Source organism: Capra hircus, chromosome 26, assembly GCF_001704415.2.
Source record: "Capra hircus breed San Clemente chromosome 26, ASM170441v1, whole genome shotgun sequence".
NCBI classification, from domain to species: domain Eukaryota; kingdom Metazoa; phylum Chordata; class Mammalia; order Artiodactyla; family Bovidae; genus Capra; species Capra hircus.
The window spans coordinates 49,977,179-49,995,212 of record NC_030833.1 but is presented as its reverse complement, the minus strand read 5'-3'; positions in this window follow the sequence as shown (position 1 = coordinate 49,995,212).

Sequence of the window (18,034 nt, the reverse complement as noted above, 5' to 3'; positions counted from 1 at the left end):
TTCAGGTCAAGCAAAATTTTGCAAAATATAATGCTGCTTAAATATTCAGTTAAAATAATAATATTCTGAAAACTACATTTAGTTTTCCAGCTTTGGTGAAGAATGCCTTCTGAAACATGTCCGTCCTTTGTCCTAAAAGCATGATGAGATTTCTGATTTTTTTTTTTTTTTTTTTTTTTAGTTTGCTCAGTATTATTTAAAAGCCTAGTACCACCAACTATCAGGGCTTTCTTGGTGGCCCTGAAGGTAAAAAATCTGCCTGTAATGCAGGAGATCTGGGCTCAATCATTAGGTCAGGAAGATTCCCTGGAGAAGGGAATGGCTACCCACTCTAGTATTTTTACCTGGAAAATTCCATGAACAGAGAAATCTGGTGGGCTACAATCCATGAAGGGCCAAAGAGTTGGACATGACTGCACATGAGTGACTAACACTTTCACTTTTCACTTTTTACCACTATCTATCACAAGAATCATATATTTATTGTGAAAAGGAAAGTTTCTGGTAAGATTTCAAAGCAAGTCATGACTTATTCATAGTTACAAAATAAATTTCTTTCATTTTTCTAATTTTTGCCTTGATTAGTAAACCATAAACCATCAGCTCAAATGTCATTTTAACAAATAATCTAATTTGGTGACAGAGATGGAGATGAATTAGTAATTTTAATTTATTTTCATAACTTTTTTGATGAACAAGTGCATCTTGAATGATGGATAGTAATAGACAATTAATATACTTAAGTAAATATACTGTAGAAACTTTAGACTATCCTGTATTTTAGTACAAATTTGATTATGTCTCACTCAAATTTCCAACCATGTCTCACATGTATATGTACATATGTATACCTGTATATATGTACAGATATATACATGTCTATACAAAGCACTTCACTTTTCCAAAGGAGAAAAGGCAAAGCGCATATGAATTGAAAACTAATATTGAGCTACACATTATACATGGAAAAGTATAATGCTTTTTAAATTTTATAAAGATGACAAGGCTATGACTCCAGGAGCAGTATTATTTTCTCCTAGATATTATGTGTAGAATTTGGATAAATTATTACAAATAAATTCAGTTTATGTCTTCATGAACATTTAATGTTACTTTTTTAATATTTGATGAGAAAGATGATTATAATTTTGGTTTGATGCATTTTTTAATGAAAATATAAACTTAAGTTCAGAATCAAATATTAAAAATAAACTAGGAATGTTTAGAATATTTTACAGTATAGCCTAATTCTGAGCACTTCTTAAAAATATACTCAGCAAGCATTTATTAAGTACCTGAATTGCACACAAGTAATATGGTAGAAGCTATGTATACATGACTTATTTTCTAAATGGAACTCCAGAATAGCAAGGAAAAAAGGGATGAAAAAATAATTATAAAAATAAGAATGAATATATTAATAAAGATATATAGAATTATGTGTGAGACTATAAAGGAGAATTCACCTAATGATGCCAAAGAAGTTGTGTTGTGTGTGCATCTGACTCTTTGTGATCCCATGAACTGTACCCCCACCATGTTCCCATCTCCATGGGGGATTCTCTGGGCAAGAATACTGAAGCGGGTGGCCATGCCCTTCTCTAGGGGATCTTTCCAATCAAGGGATCAAACCCAGGTCTCCAGTATTGCAAGCGGATTCTTCACCAGCTGAGCTACCAGGGATTTCCTGCCAAAGAAGTTTATGTTATGCTTATGGAGAAAGTGACTTTTTCGGTGAGTGGTGAAAATATTTACTAGATTAACAAGTGAAAGGAGAGTCCAAGTGCAATTGCATGATAATTTTTGAAGGGACTGTACAAAACTACAGTAGAAATGAATATTTTAGGGGATAGAGATATCTTATTTGGATTAATTTGACTTGAAATTCTTACATGATAGCTACAGAGAGGTTAGAAAAAGGGTCACATCCAAGTCTGTTTCTCACGGAAGAAGGTTGGTTAATATAAAGGAATGTGATGTATAAAGATGTATTTAAAGTCCTAGATTCAGATGAAGAAATGGCATGAGACCAGAAAGAGTAAGATTCACTTTTGGAATTACAGTTTGTTGTAATCAACTTTTATTACTTATTTCATAGGCTATTATCATAACCTTTTAATGTATCTATCTGCCTTCAACTTTAGTACTCACTAATTTGTCATGAAAACTATAAATAGATTTATCTTTCCAATAAACACACACATATAATATACACACGTTTGCCTTAATCACTTTCTCAAAAATGTTTTCCAACTTTTCACTGCCTCTGTTATATCAAACGAAAATATTTTAGCCCTGTATTTCAAAGATTTTTTTTTACTGAATTTCTACTGTGTCTTATGAATTTACTTATGTTACTCTTAACAATACACGGGGTGAAGGGAAAGGACTCATCAGAATAGTTCTCCTTAAAGTTGTAACCTATCCTGCACTCTAAATCATGTTACTTATTTTTCATTTATTGGGACTACAAAAGCCTGTTTGCACAACCTAAAAATATATCACCTAACTAGATAGTAGCCACAGTTTTTTTTTTCTATTTTCATAGTCTTATTATAGAAAGCAATCTTCTGCACTTAAATTTTTTGAACAATATTATCACTTATGTTGCATAATGATTTAATTTGAAATATGCTGTAAAATTTATTTGAAAACTATTTTGATGTACTAAAACTTTACATGCATATGTATGTGTGTACACACACACACACACACACACAAGTATTCCCCTATTCCTTTTAGGAATTGAAAGTTGAATTCAGAGATATTTGTTTATAAAAAAGATGAGAGAATATGTGAGGTATCTATGGTAACATTCAGTACGATCTATTATATTTCCAGTTTTTCATCTACTGTTTTTTGGCAAACTTCAGTCTGAGTCATGAGATCTTTCTTGTTTTGCTTTCTTTCCATTAGTGAGCTTGTTTAACCTTGTAATTTTAATTATCATCTTTCCATCAACAATTTTATACTTAGCGCTGATCTGTACTCTGAACTAGAGATTTGGAGACCAATTAGCTAAGTTAAAACATACACCTTGATAATTAGATATTTTATAGTCAGTGTCATTAAAACAATTCCCTATTCTCAGATCCTTCAACAAGTCATTTCCCTTTAGTTGCCTCCATTTTAGTAAATTACCAATCATTCATACTATTGCTGGAGTCTGTCTCCCACATCCATTCCATCAGCAGACTTATTAGTTTAATTTCAAAATGTATCTCACATTTCCCCATTTCTCTCCTGTTTGGTAACACTCATGCTGTATAACCTTCTACTATAATCTCTCATTAGGAATATTTACCTCTAAAGGAGACTGAATATGACCACTCTTCCCTCTTACCTTCCTACAACAGCCTCCTATCTATATCATAGTTTCCACTCTTGTTTATACATAATCTCTATTTATTTAGCAGTCTAAGTAACCAGCCCCTTCCAACCTCCACTCTCATCTCTTGCATTCTTGGACTTCTCAGTATGCTCCAGTCATTTTTGTTTCTTTCTTTTCTTTAAACTCATCAAGTTCTTTCTTATTTCAGGTAAATGACGCTCTCCCTGATGATTCCAAGTTGGCTGAACATTTCTCATTCTTTAGATGTCATCACACAAGCATTATCTCTTCTAAAATGCTTTTCCTCACTATTATCTCACAGTAGGCACCTGCTCGCCCTCTCCTGGCCCACCGAGTTAATATATTATATTATATTATTCCAAATTTTTTCCATTTGTCCCTCCAGATACACTCTCATTGTGAGTCTCCACCTCGGATTCTTCTCAATGAGGCTCACTGTAAAAAATATCAATAGCCTTCCTGGTTGGCTTCAACTTGGGAGGAGTTTTGGTAGGAAGTGAGAAATGAGAATAAAGCCAGAGAATTCACAGCTCTATCTCCCTCCCTGTGAAGTTTCTTTGTGCTGGTTCTTGAAACCTGGACAATTTCACACTTGTGGTTTCTTGTAAACCTTCCCTCTTCTTATCCCCTTAGGCCTAGGGTGGTAATAACTATTCTTAGCTATAAGCCACTGCACACTCTCTTGGTATTCCACTAAGCATAAGTCTTTGTAAACTGTCCTTTCTTGTAAACAAAACAAATGAGCAGGCAAAAAAACAAATACGTTGTTTGGATTTTTCTAGTGTGAATCTGGTTATCTAATTTAAGTATATTCTTTTTTTTATGGGCTAATAGCATGATAATAATGTGTAATAATACTTTTCATTTATTGGTTTACTGTTTACTGTAACTCAGTATAAACTCTGTAAGGGCAAGGAGCTTTCCTTTTTTGTCCATTGGCATTTTTTTTTTCAGCTTCTATGATAATGTCTGATGTAAAGCAGATACCAAATAAATATTTTTTTAATAACTGATGAATCAATATTAGAATAATTATTTTAAATGGAATAATTGAGGTTAAAATTGAAGTTATTATGACCAACAAGTTTTATTTTCTTTGATAATTTTAATGTGGAGGGATATTTCAGTGATTCTAGATATATAAATTGCAATTGAGGATAATTTGAACAATGTAGGAAACAAAATCAAATGTTTAAATTTTTATGATGCTAAAGAGGAAAGTAGTTGAAAAGAAATTTAATTTTAGTACCAAATTTCAGTTTTATACAGACTTTTTTGGCATTATATAGCATATGATTTAAACATATATGATTGCTTGCCAGTCCTCTGTTCTCTGTTACCACACTAGTCGAGGTAACTCTTTAATTATAATAAATTGACCAAGCCACTTCTGGCAGAAGAATCAAATAAACAATTGCTCACACACATATCTTTGAGTTGCTAGAAATGAGAGTTGTTGTAAATAGTAAGTCAGAAGAAGTAACTCTAAAAAATAGAGTAGGTTCAGTGAGAAGATATACTGTCTCTTTCTTATTTTTAATCCTTTCTCTGTGTGTTACTAGAGCGAGTTTTCTGACAAGTGGTATACTTCCCATATTCTGACTGACAGCCTAATCTCCAGGGAAAGCCTAAGCTTTTCAGTAGATCAAAGCTATGCCTTTCACACTCAGTGACTGCTGAGCCCATGATAGAAAAGTGGCTGACACTGGGAGATAGTGTAGGGTGACTTCTGCCAGAGTGAGGAAATTGGAAATGAGAGCACAGAGCATTGTTACAAAAATATTGGAGGTAGTTTCTCATCGTCTGCCTTCAAGGACTAAGTCTTCCTTGTTAAAAGAGAGGACTGAATTCTCACATTTTGAATCCTGAATGTCATATTCCATCCAGCAGTGTCCTTGCATTTCGATATAATCTCCATATCTCTTCATTTAAATAAGAAAGAAATTAAATAGTGCTTCATATTTTATAAGAAGTAAAATAATTTGTTTCTGGGTAAATGTATCATTTTAAAAGAATATTCCCTTTGAATAGAGAATAGATTCTCTTGATAGAGTCTCTTCATATTTTCTTCATCAAGGAAACAGACTATAAAATAAGTAGTAGATTCAATTTGTATAACATATTTAATATTATGTAATTTTACAAGAATATTATGACATTTTATAATTTGTATAACATAAATACAACATTTGGTATAATGTATCTGGCTTAGAAGTTTATAGATATTTTCTTTTTATCATTTTCTTTGCTCATTTATAATATCAAATTCTCCTAATTTAAAATATATGCTAATATTCCCTAATATAAAATATAATACTGTATTTTCATGTTTCTTATGTATGTACTGTATATTGCATGATTTATATTATGCTATATTAAATGCATTTTACATTGTACATGACATGATATGACTGATCAACTAATGCTTCATTTTCACTGCTAGATTGTCATAGCTCTGCTTCCAAAGAGCAAACGTCTTTTAATATCATGATTGCAGTCACTGTCCACAGTGATTTTGGAGCCCAAGAAAATGAAATCTATCACTGTTTCCACTTTTTCTCCTTATACTTGCCATGAAGCAATGGGACCAGTTTCCATGATCTTAGTTGTTATTTTTTTGTTTTTGTTTTTCTTAATATTTAATTTCAAACCAGCTTTTTCACTCTCCTCTTTCACCCTCATCAAGGAGCTCTTTAGTTTCTTTTAACTTTATGCCATTAGAGTGGTATCATCGGTATATCTGAGGTTGTTGATATTTCTCCTGGTAATCTTGATTCCAACTTGTGCTTCTTCCAGCTTGGCATTTCACATGATAACTTTAGGAAAGTTAAGCAGATATAACTTTGTAGGAGAAGCATTGCAATTAGTTGAATGTAATGGAAATCTCAGCAATTAGGATCCCAATTTCAGTTTCAAGGCTGAGTTTGAGACCTGGAAAATCTTTTTTAAAGGTCAATTTCACAACATCTTGAAGGCAGCTGAGGATCTAGTCTTCAGGAACATTTCATGTGTAGTTGAAGCTACACATATCCTTGATTACATGTCATTTACATTTTTATTATTGGAATTATCTTATGGAGACTTACCACTATTTCTGAATCTATTTTTAATACATAAATTAAAGATGAATTACATTTAATTCAACAGATAAGACCTACTCGACTTTAGACGTTCAGTTAGATGATGGGATTACAATGATAAAAATGATATAGTCCTTTGGTTCAAAGCTTTACAGTTCATCCAAAGAGGTAGAATTTCATCATAAGGAATTTAATAATATAAAGAAACAGGGGTAGTTACAAAGCAGCATAGATATGATAGTAAGACAGCACCTAACTGTATGGGTCCATCTAGTCAAGGCTATGGTTTTTCCAGTAGTCATGTATGGATGTGAGAGTTGGACTGTGAAGAAGGCTGAGCACCGAAGAATTGATACTTTTGAACTGTGGTGTCGGAGAAGACACTTGCGAGTCCCTTGGACTGCAAGGAGATCCAACCAGTCCATTCTGAAGGAGATCAGCCCTGGGATTTCTTTGGAAGGAATGGTGCTAAAGCTGAAACTCCAGTACTTTGGCCACCTCATGAGAAGAGTTGACTCATTGGAAAAGACTTTGATGCTGGGAGGGATTGGCGGCAGGAGAAGAAAGAGGCGACAGAGGATGAGATGGCTGGATGGCATCACTGGTTCGATGGACGCGAGTCTGAATGAACTCCGGGAGTTGGTGACGGACAGGGAGGCCTGGTGTGCTGCGATTCATGGGGTCTCAAAGAGTCGGACACAACTGAGCGGCCGAACTGAACTGAACTGAAAAGACATTTAAGCTAAAGTTTTATGAGTGACTTTTGAGTCATCTTTGAACAACAGGCAAATAATGCCTAAAAGCATTTAAGAATGGTTGGAAGAGGTGGATTTCACATGTTTTCAAACATCTATTCCCAAAGCCTAACTAGTGACCATTCTTTAGAATGTAAGCAAAATGTTGTTCATGGACTCTGCAACTGTTTGTAGCACATAATTCTCAGTCAGCAGGCACTGGAGGAGACACGTCTGAGAAGAAAGGCCCTTTCTCTGTTCTTTGTAATCCCAACTCACAATACCTGGATGGCAGCTGAAAAATCCAGTCTTAGAAGAAAAACTTCTTGTCTTATAATCATAAGCAAAAGTCATTTCAAACAAATGCTAGTTCAAAGCAAATTTTTAAGATTATTTTTTAACTTAATAATCTCTAGTAGCTATCATAGAAATATCCCTTGCAAGAAATGATAGCATCCAATATTTTTCACTAGAATTAAATTGAAATCTTAAAAAATAAAAGAATGAAGGAACCAAGTACATAGCTTTCTAGAGTTTGCATTATAGTTATTTTGGAATGTGTATTAATTCAGGTAAATGAAGATAGTTAAAAGGCTGCTGCTGCTGCTAAGTTGCTTCAGTTGTGTCCGACTCTGTGCGACCCCAGAGATGGCAGCCCACCAGGCTCCCCCGTCCCTGGGATTCTCCAGGCAAGAATACTGGAGTGGGTTGCCATTTCCTTCTCCAATGCACGAAAGTGAAAAGTGAAAGTTAAGTTGCTCAGTCGTGTCCAACTCTTAGCGACCCCATGGACTGCAGCCTACCAGACTCCTCCATCCATGGGATTTTCCAGGCAAGATGACTGGAGTGAGGTGCCATTGCCTTCTCCTAGTTAAAAGGCATATAAAGACAAAAGTTTGTGGTTGCGTAGGTATGTATACATTTTAGTTCTTCAAAATAACTTTTAAAATATTTATGATCACAATCAAATGTACCCTGAAGAAAGTAAAATCAGTTACAATTTGTGTGTAGAATTTTCAAATAGCTTAACATTCTAAGGAGAAATTTAAGCTAACATTTCTATTTGCTACTTGTAAACATTGGAAGTTTTTATATAAACATTGAAATCACCATACTTTTTAAAAAGCCTCTTAACAACCTTATTTTTATTCACCTTGGATTCAAAGATACTAACAAAAATAGCAGTGACATCACCTGTCTCATATACATTTGTGTTCTTGAGTGGCAGCTGGTGACACTATGATGATACATAGCACTAATAATTGATTAAAGTGACTTCTTTCCTTGCCCCAGTGCTTATTAATATGTGACACTTGGCAATATATTATTGAAGCCCCATTGTACTGATGATGCACTGGGACAGGATGTCACTGGAGAGTCCTTCCTTGAGTGATATATTTCTCCTTCACAGGGTCATGAAAATCTAAGGATGCACATTCAAAGCCAGTGTATAAACCTGTTTTAAGAGTAAAATCAACTTTAGAAATATCTTAGTATTTCAAAGGTGGCAATAGCTGTTTATAGCTGGAAACCCAGGCAATCCAAGCTCATAAATAATGCATCCTGGTAGTAGTATGTATCTATGTAAAGGAGAGCATTCCTCCTGAGAAAAGAAACTTAAGAGTAAAAAGCAGACACACTGAAGGAAGGATTACAAAGCAAAATGTGATTATGGGTTTAGAGATTTATGGGAAAAAGTTCATACAAAGTATAAAAGACAGAAAGAAAAAAAAAACAAAACAGAAAGCACTCCATTAAACTCTAGAAACACCGAGGAATTAGAAACAATAAAGCTTAATGCCTGTGGTTTTGAACTTCATATATTTAAATGACTAATGATGAACAGCACAGGAGAACAAATGAGTCTCAGAGTACTGTCTGATATCCAAAGATGGGGGAATAGGGCGTATTTATCTACACTTTATAAAGAATGGTGCTAACCCTACTTTAGAAGACTTTTCATAAAGTACACTAAATTAATCATTTAACTATTCATCTTTATCATCTCCCCAATTTTCACTGTGGGTGCTAAGGCTAAATATCCCTGTAAAATAAAGGAAAGGATTTATAAAATGTTTTCTTTAGCTATCACTACATGAGAAAAAATAGTTTAAAATGATTACCCCAAAATTTTCCTATCTTAAATATCAAAAGTATTCTGAATTTTGGGTTATTCTAGTACATGGAATAAGGAGTGAGAAAGAACAATAATTTACTCAGATATGTTATTTTGCTATCATTGCATGTTTTTTAAAAAGGGAACCCTCCTACACTGTTGGTGGGAATGCAAACTAGTACAGCCACTATGGAGAACAGTGTGGAGATTCCTTAAAAAATTGCAAATAGAACTACCTTATGACCCAGCAATCCCACTGCTGGGCATACACACCGAGGAAACCAGAATTGAAAGAGACACATGTACCCCAATGTTCACCGCAGCACTGTTTATAATAGCCAGGACATGGAAACAACCTAGATGCGCATCAGCAGATGAATGGATAAGAAAGCTGTGGTACATATACACAATGGAGTATTACTCAGCCATTAAAAAGAATACATTTGAATCAGTTCTGATGAGATGGATGAAACTGGAGCCGATTATACAGAGTGAAGTAAGCCAGAAAGAAAAACACCAATACAGTATACTAACACATATATATGGAATTTAGAAAGATGGCAATGACGACCCTGCATGCAAGACAGGAAAAAAGACACAGCTGTGTATAACGGACTTTTGGACTCAGAGGGACAAGGAGAGGGTTGGATGACTTGGGAGAATGGCATTGAAACATGTATAATATCATGTAAGAATTGAATCACCAGTCTATGTCTGACGCAGGATACAGCGTTCTTGGGGCTGGTGCATGGGGATGACCCACAGAGATGTTATGGGGAGGGAGGTGGGTGGGGGGTTCATGTTTGGGAACACATGTAAGAATTAAAGATTTTAAAATTAAAAAAATAAAAAAACTAAAAAAAAAAATCATTTCCATTTCAGTAAGGAAAGATCAGGAGTTCAATTATATATCAATATCTCCAAAGAAGTAAGTCTCTGAAATTACATTTTTGCACTTTTGTTTTCTCTGAAATTACACTTTTGAACTTTTGTTTTCATATTTTCAAAAGAAACCCCTAAATGACCATTAGCTGCAACAATACTACATTGAATGAGGAACATAATCCTAAATTACAGACAACTAAAAGGATAGGAAAAACGCGTGGGTGTAATATGTGCTTAGTTTCAATTTAAAACAATAGTAAAATAGTTTTTTGTTGTTACAATAGCCCAATAGTTTGGTTTTTTAAACTGCCTATTGGAATTTCTTTTTTATTTCCTCTCCTTAATTCTAATCCTAAACCTGTATTTACAAATCAAGTGATAGAAACTTTGACTTAAATATAGACTGAAATAATATCCCAGCAAAAGACCAATGTTCAAACAATTTGAAACTAGTTGCAGACATGTCTCAAGTCAATTTCTGTTTTAATTAGATAGTAATTAGACGATCATATTGTGAACCTTTATGAAAGCAACTCAGGTTGTGCAAAATCAGGTTGGGGCAAACTTTATTTGTTGCATCTATAATAAGAATTCAGAATGAGTAAAATAATAGCAGCAATTCAAATGTATCAAATTATTAAAATTAGCCATTGTGTTTACTGGAATGTCTAGCACATACTGTTTCTTTCTAACTTGCATACACCTACACCTTCCCCTTCTAGATATATGCTAAATTAATTTAGGGATGACAGGTCATCATTGAACTTTCTTGAGAAAACAAATACATATATTTGCACTTTTTTCTCTTGTAAACTTCTATTTTCAATGACTGCCTGTCATGTGGAGTGCTGCATACAAAAGAGGCCCTGTATTATGTGATCATCATTTGCAGTTGATGAGAAATCTAAAAGCCATCATTTTCCTCTAACTTTGGAAATTAATCTTTCCTGTCTATTCTGAGTGATGTTGCTGCTGATATTTTCAAGTATCCACTGGCTTCAATCAGAGATTATATATTATTTTATAAAAGTAGTACAGCAGAAGAATATCTTCTGAAATATGTTAACCTGATCAGTTGTCAAGATACAACCGCATACTAAAATCCATTTTTTTTTTGACATTTTGTGTAGAAAGCTATAGCTTCTTTTCAGACTTCATAAATGGCTTCAAGTTGTGATCATGGGGATAAGATTTGAGGAAGAGGTATGAAGGCATTGAGGTAGATAACAAAATAAGAATGAAGATATGGAATCAGAGCTACATATATTTTCCCTTTAGTTGGCCCTGATAAAGCGTGTGATTTCCTAGCATTTAAGAAATACTCATAAATAGTTTACAAATGAAGTAATGTTATTTTTAGATAATTTGCAATTCTTCTTTGATATCTGAATTCTCCTCAGTTCTTTCTTTCTCAGTGATACGGCATAGGAACAGGGAGTAGGGAGGTAGCCAAGACTCCAGTATAGAGTGTTTTACATAGCTTGCACTCTGGAATGCAAGACATGGAATCTTAGTCCTTTAATAAACACCTAATATTTGCCAAGTTTTTTAAACTTTTTGTGATTCAGTTTCTTCATTTGTAAAAGAAGGATAATTTTAGCATCTATCTTACAGGTTTCTTATGAATATTTAATGAATTCATTTCTGTAAAGCACATAATACAGTGCATGGGACATATTAAGCACTAAGTTTGTGCTACATAGTTTTGCTGAAATTTGAAGAATTTTCTAATATAGTCCATGTTTTTGAATCAAAGGGCAGAGTTGGAACTGGAAAGAGAATAATCCTTAGTCTTCCCTCTCTTATAGAATGGAATACCTTTTGTCAATTTATCTTCCTCACAAAGGGGGCCAACAGTGCCCTCCCCCTAGATTTTCCTCCTTACACTGAGACATTTACTCCTGCAGCTTCAGCATGCTTATCAGAAGTGGAAAGTTTCAGAGAATACTGCAGACTGGATCAGGATTTGACAATGTAAGGAATCCCCATGTTTCCCATGTTTATAACCAATGAAAGGAAACAAGGCAAACTAACCTGTAAGATGAATGTTTTTTTTAATAAAATGGGCTTATTTATTCTATATGTCATTGCATTTACAATAAAGATGTCAACATTTGAACCTGGAGATTCCCTTAGAAGTATGGGTTATAAGTGACTGGAATTTTACCAATAGGTAAGATGAAGCAAAGATATAAACCAAAGATAAGACCTATGAATTATAGACCCATTCAATATCTTTGATCCTGAAGACAGGCTAAGGGTGGCGATAACAAGACATTAAAACCTGTCAGTTCAGAGCCAAGAGACAAGTTAAAACTAACATGAAAACCAATAGAGTATACTAACACATATATATGGAATCTAAAAGATGGTAAAAATAACCCAGTATGCGAGACAGCAAAAGAGACACAGATGTATAGAACAGTCTTTTGGACTCTGTGGGAGAGGGAGAGGGTGGGATGATTTGGGAGAATGGCATTGAAACATGTATAATATCATATAAGAAATGAATCACCAGTCTAGGTTTGATGCAGGATTAGGATGCTTGGGGCTGGTGCACTGGGATGACCCAGAGGGATGGTACGGGGAGGGAGGTGGGAGGGGGGTTCAGGATTGGGAACACGTGTACACCCATGGGGATTCGTGTTGATGTATGGCAAAACCAATACAATATTGTAAAGTAAAATTAAAAAAAAAATGCTTCTTTCTCACCAATTGTTTTATTTGCTCTTACAGCAGAAACCATTTAGCTTATATTATGTCAAATTCATCGCCCTATACCCACATTCACATCCACACACAAAATTTTCTTCCATATTATAGAAAAAATAGATAAGAAAAAGATACAGCCCATTGAGATCAAGATTTTTCTAGGTGTAGTGGATACAATGGTGTGCCACCCCAAACCTCCAAGATATACAGGTATGCAGGTGATTGAAGTATATAGCTTCCCAGCTTCTGAGTATGTTGGCTGCTGACAAAGCTCCTTTGCTCCAAATTGCATTTGTATAAGGAAGCTATCTTTCTCAAATTTATTCCATTTCCTTAGTAGTATTAATAACTTGCATGCAACAACCGGTTGATTTGAATAAAAATGTCCCCTTGACACAATTTAGCTTAACTGGATTGTCATGTTAGCTTCAGTGTACCCTCTACTAGGACTGACCCCGCCATTCCTTTAAAATCGCTGTTCCTGAAAGCAAATAAACTCTTGCACATAATCCTTCATCTCAGAACCTTTTTCTAAGGATTTAACCTAAAAGACTGGCTTCCCAGGTGGCTCAGTGGCAAAGAATCTGCCTGCCAATGCAGGACACATAGATTTTATCCCTGGATAAGGAAGGACCTCTAGAGGAGGAAATGGCAAAACACTCCAGTATTCTTGCCTGAAAAATTCCATGGACAGAGGACCCTGGTTGGCCACAGTCCATGGGAACACAAATAGTTGCATACAACTAAGTGACTGAGCATGCACACAACCTAAAATTCTATATTAAAAATATTCAGAGATGGAGGAGACCTAGTTTTTTGCCTTCACGAAACTCAGATTCTAGCATTTCCCAATGCACAGTCATATATATATTTGCATTAGTATTTCAGCATCAATGCTATTAATTTTTAAATTATTTAATAAATACATTTAAGCTACTGTATGCTTGCATATTTTGAGCACTTATATATTAGAGAGTAATATTTAGAAATATGTCATTGTGCTAGATAAATTCATATATGTAATCACTTTGCTCTCAATTTGAAACACTCTGCTATAAAGTAATAATAAATGCTTATGAACATTGTTCTCTTTCAAAAATAATTGGAAGAGATATCCAGTTAATTCAGACTTTATCAGCCCTGAAGTTTTAACTTATTTTAAGTGAAATTTCTAGCTTTATGATTAGTAATTGGCTTATCCTTAATGATAGAATTATTTATTGGGGTGTGGAGGAGGTTAGATAAAATAAACAATATTCTTTATTCATATTGTATAGTTTAATAAACATACATTTGTAAAATATATATAATTTTATGTATATATATATATATATATTCTATATATTTGTTTCTTAGGACTACCTTATAAAGTTTTCTCTTTCTGCCATTAAAATTCCTCTGTATCCCTGAAATAAAGTGACTAAATCGGTAAATGAAACATATGTTTGCTTTCCATATGCAATGTTATTGGTGGAAAAGTCTTTTTCTTTTTTTTTTGCAGTATTTTTTAATTCTTTTTTTTAATTTTTATTTTTACTTTATTTTACTTTACAATACTGTGTTGGTTTTGCCATACATTGACATGAATCCACCACGGGTGTACATGTGTTCCCAAACATGAACCCCCCTCCCACCTCCCTCCCCACAACATCCCTCTGGGTCATCCCCGTGCACCAGCCCCAAGCATCCTGTATCCTGCATCAGACATAGACTGGCGATTCATTTCTTACATGATATTATACATGTTTCAATGCCATTCTCCCAAATCATCCCACCCTCTCCCTCTCCCTCTGAGTCCAAAAGTTCATTATACACATCTGTGTCTTTTTTGCTGTCTTGCATACAGGGTCATCATTGCCATCTTTCTAAATTCCATATATATGTGTTAGGATACTGTATTGGTGTTTTTCTTTCTGGCTTACTTCACTCTGTATAATCGGCTCCAGTTTCATCCACCTCATCAGAACTGATTCAAATGTATTCTTTTTAACGGCTGAGTAATACTCCATTGTGTATATGTACCACAGCTTTCTTATCCATTCATCTGCTGATGAACATGTTTCCATGTCCTGGCTATTATAAACAGTGCTGCGGTGAACATTGGGGTACATGTGTCTCTTTCAATTCTGGTTTCCTCGGTGTGTATGCCCAGCAGTGGGATTGCTGGGTTATATGGCAGTTCTATTTGCAATTTTTGAAGGAATCTCCACCCTGTTTTCCATAGTGGTTGTACTAGTTTGCATTCCCACCAACAGTGTAGGAGGGTTCCCTTTTCTCCACACCCTCTCCAGCATTTATTGCTTGCAGATTTTAGGATCGCAGACATTCTGACTGGTGTGAAGTGGTACCTCATCGTGGTTTTGATTTGCATTTCTCTAATCATGAGTGATGTTGAGCATCTTTTCATGTGTTTGTTAGCCATCCGTATGTCTTCTTTGGAGAAATGTCTATATAGTTCTTTAGCCCATTTTTTTGATTGGGTCATTTATTTTTTCTGAAATTGAGTTGCATAAGTTGCTTGTATGTTTTTGAGATTAGTTGTTTGTCAGTTGTTTCATTTGCTATTATTTTCTCCCATTCAGAAGGCTGTCTTTTCACCTTGCTTATACTTTCCTTTGTTGTGCAGAAGCTTTTAATTTTAATTAGATCCCATTTGTTTATTTTTACTTTTATTTCCAGAATTCTGGGAGGTGGATCATAGAGGATCCTGCTGTGATTTATGTCTGAGAGTGTTTTGACTATGTTCTTCTCTAGGAGTTTTATAGTTTCTGATCTTACATTTAGATCTTTAATCCATTTTGAGTTTATTTTCGTGTGCAGTGTTAGAAAGTGATCTAGTTTCATTCTTTTACAAGTGGTTGACCAGTTTTCCCAGCAGCACTTGTTAAAGAGATTGTCTTTACTCCATTGTATATTCTTGCCTCCTTTGTCAAAGATAAGGTGTCCATATGTGTGTGGATTTATCTCTGGGCTTTCTATTTTGTTCCATTGATCTATATGTCTGTCTTTGTGCCAGTACCATACTGTCTTGATGACTGTGGCTTTGTAGTAGAGCCTGAAGTCAGGCAAGCTGATTCCTCCAGTTCCATTCTTTATTCTCAAGACTGCTTTGGATATTCGAGGTTTTTTCTATTTCCATACAAATCTTGAAAAGGAAGAACTGGAGAACCCCAGAGTTAGTAGAAGGAAAGGAATCTTAAAAATTAGGGTGGAAATAAATGCAAAAGAAACAAAAGAGACCATAGCAAAAATCAACAAAGCCAAAAGCTGGTTCTTTGAAAGGATAAATAAAACTGACAAACCATTAGCCAGACTCATCAAGAAGCAAAGAGAGAAAAATCAAATCAATAAAATTAGAAATGAAAATGGAGACATCACAACAGACAACCCAGAAATACAAAGAATCATAAGAGATTACTATCAGCAATTATATGCCAATAAAATGGACAATGTGGAAGAAATGGACAAATTCTTAGAAAAGTACAATATTCCAAAACTGAATCAGGAAGAAATAGAAAATCTTAACAGACCCATAACCAACACGGAAATTGAAACTGTAATCAGAAAACTTCCAGCAAACAAAAGCCCAGGTCCAGACGGCTTCACAACTGAATTCTACCAAAAATTTAGAGAAGAGCTAACACCTATCTTACTCAAACTCTTCCAGAAAATGGCAGAGGAAGGTAAACTTCCCAACTGATTCTATGAGGCCACCATCACCCTAATACCAAAACCTGACAAAGATACTACAAAAAAAGAAAACTACAGGCCAATATCACTGATGAACATAGATGCAAAAATCCTCAGCAAAATTCTAGCAATCAGAATCCAACAACACATTAAAAAGATCATACACCATGACCAAGTGGGCTTTATCCCAGGGATGCAAGGATTCTTCAATATCCGCAAATCAATCAATGTAATTCACCACATTAACAAATTGAAAAATAAAAGCCATATGATTATCTCAATAGATGCAGAGAAGGCCTTTGACAAAATTCAACATCCGTTTATGATAAAACTCAGCCATTAAAAAGAATACATTTGAATCAGCTCTGATGAGATGGATGAAACTGGAGCCGATTATACAGAGTGAAGTAAGCCAGAAAGAAAAACACCAATACAGTATCCTAACACATATATATGGAATTTAGAAAGATGGCAAAGCTGACCCTTTATGCAAGACAACAAAAAAGACACAGATGTGTATAACGGACTTTTGGACTCAGAGGGAGAGGGAGAGGGAGAGGGTGGAATGATTTGGGAGAATGGCATTGAAACATGTATACTATCATGTAAGAATCGAATTGCCAGTCTATGTCTGACGCAGGATACAGCATGCTTGGGGCTGGTGCACAGTGATGACCCAGAGAGATGTTATGGGAAGGGAGGTGGGAGAGGGGTTCATGTTTGGGAACGCATGTACACCCGTGGTGGATTCAAGTCAATGTATGGCAAAACCAATACAGTATTGTAAAGTAAAATAAAGTAAAAAAAAAAAAAAAAAGAAAAAGAAAAAAACTCTCCAGAAAGCAGGAATGAAGGAACATACCTCAACATAATAAAAGCTATATATGACAAACCCACAGCAAACATTGTCCTCAATGGGGAAAAATTGAAAGCATTTCCCCTATAGTCAGGAACAAGACAAGGGTGCCCACTTTCACCGCTACTATTCAACATAGTTCTGGAAGTTTTGGCCACAGTAATCAGAGCAGAAAAAGAAATAAAAGGAATCCAAATTGGAAAAGAAGAAGTAAAACTCCCACTGTTTGCAGATGACATGATGCTCTACATAGAAAACCCTAAAGACTCCACCAGAAAATTGCTAGAGCTAATCAATGAATATAGCAAAGTTGCAGGATATAAAATTAACACACAGAAATCCCTTGCATTCCTATACACTAATAATGAGAAAGTAGAAAAAGAAATCAAGGAAACAATTCCATTCACCATTACAACGAAAAGAATAAAATACTTAGGAATAAATCTACCTAAAGAAACTAAAGACCTATATATCAAAAACTGTAAAACACTGATGAAAGAAATCAAAGAGGACACTAATAGATGGAGAAATATACCATGTTCATGGATCGGAAGAATAAATATAGTGAAAATGAGTACACTACCCAAAGCAATTTACAAATTCAATGCA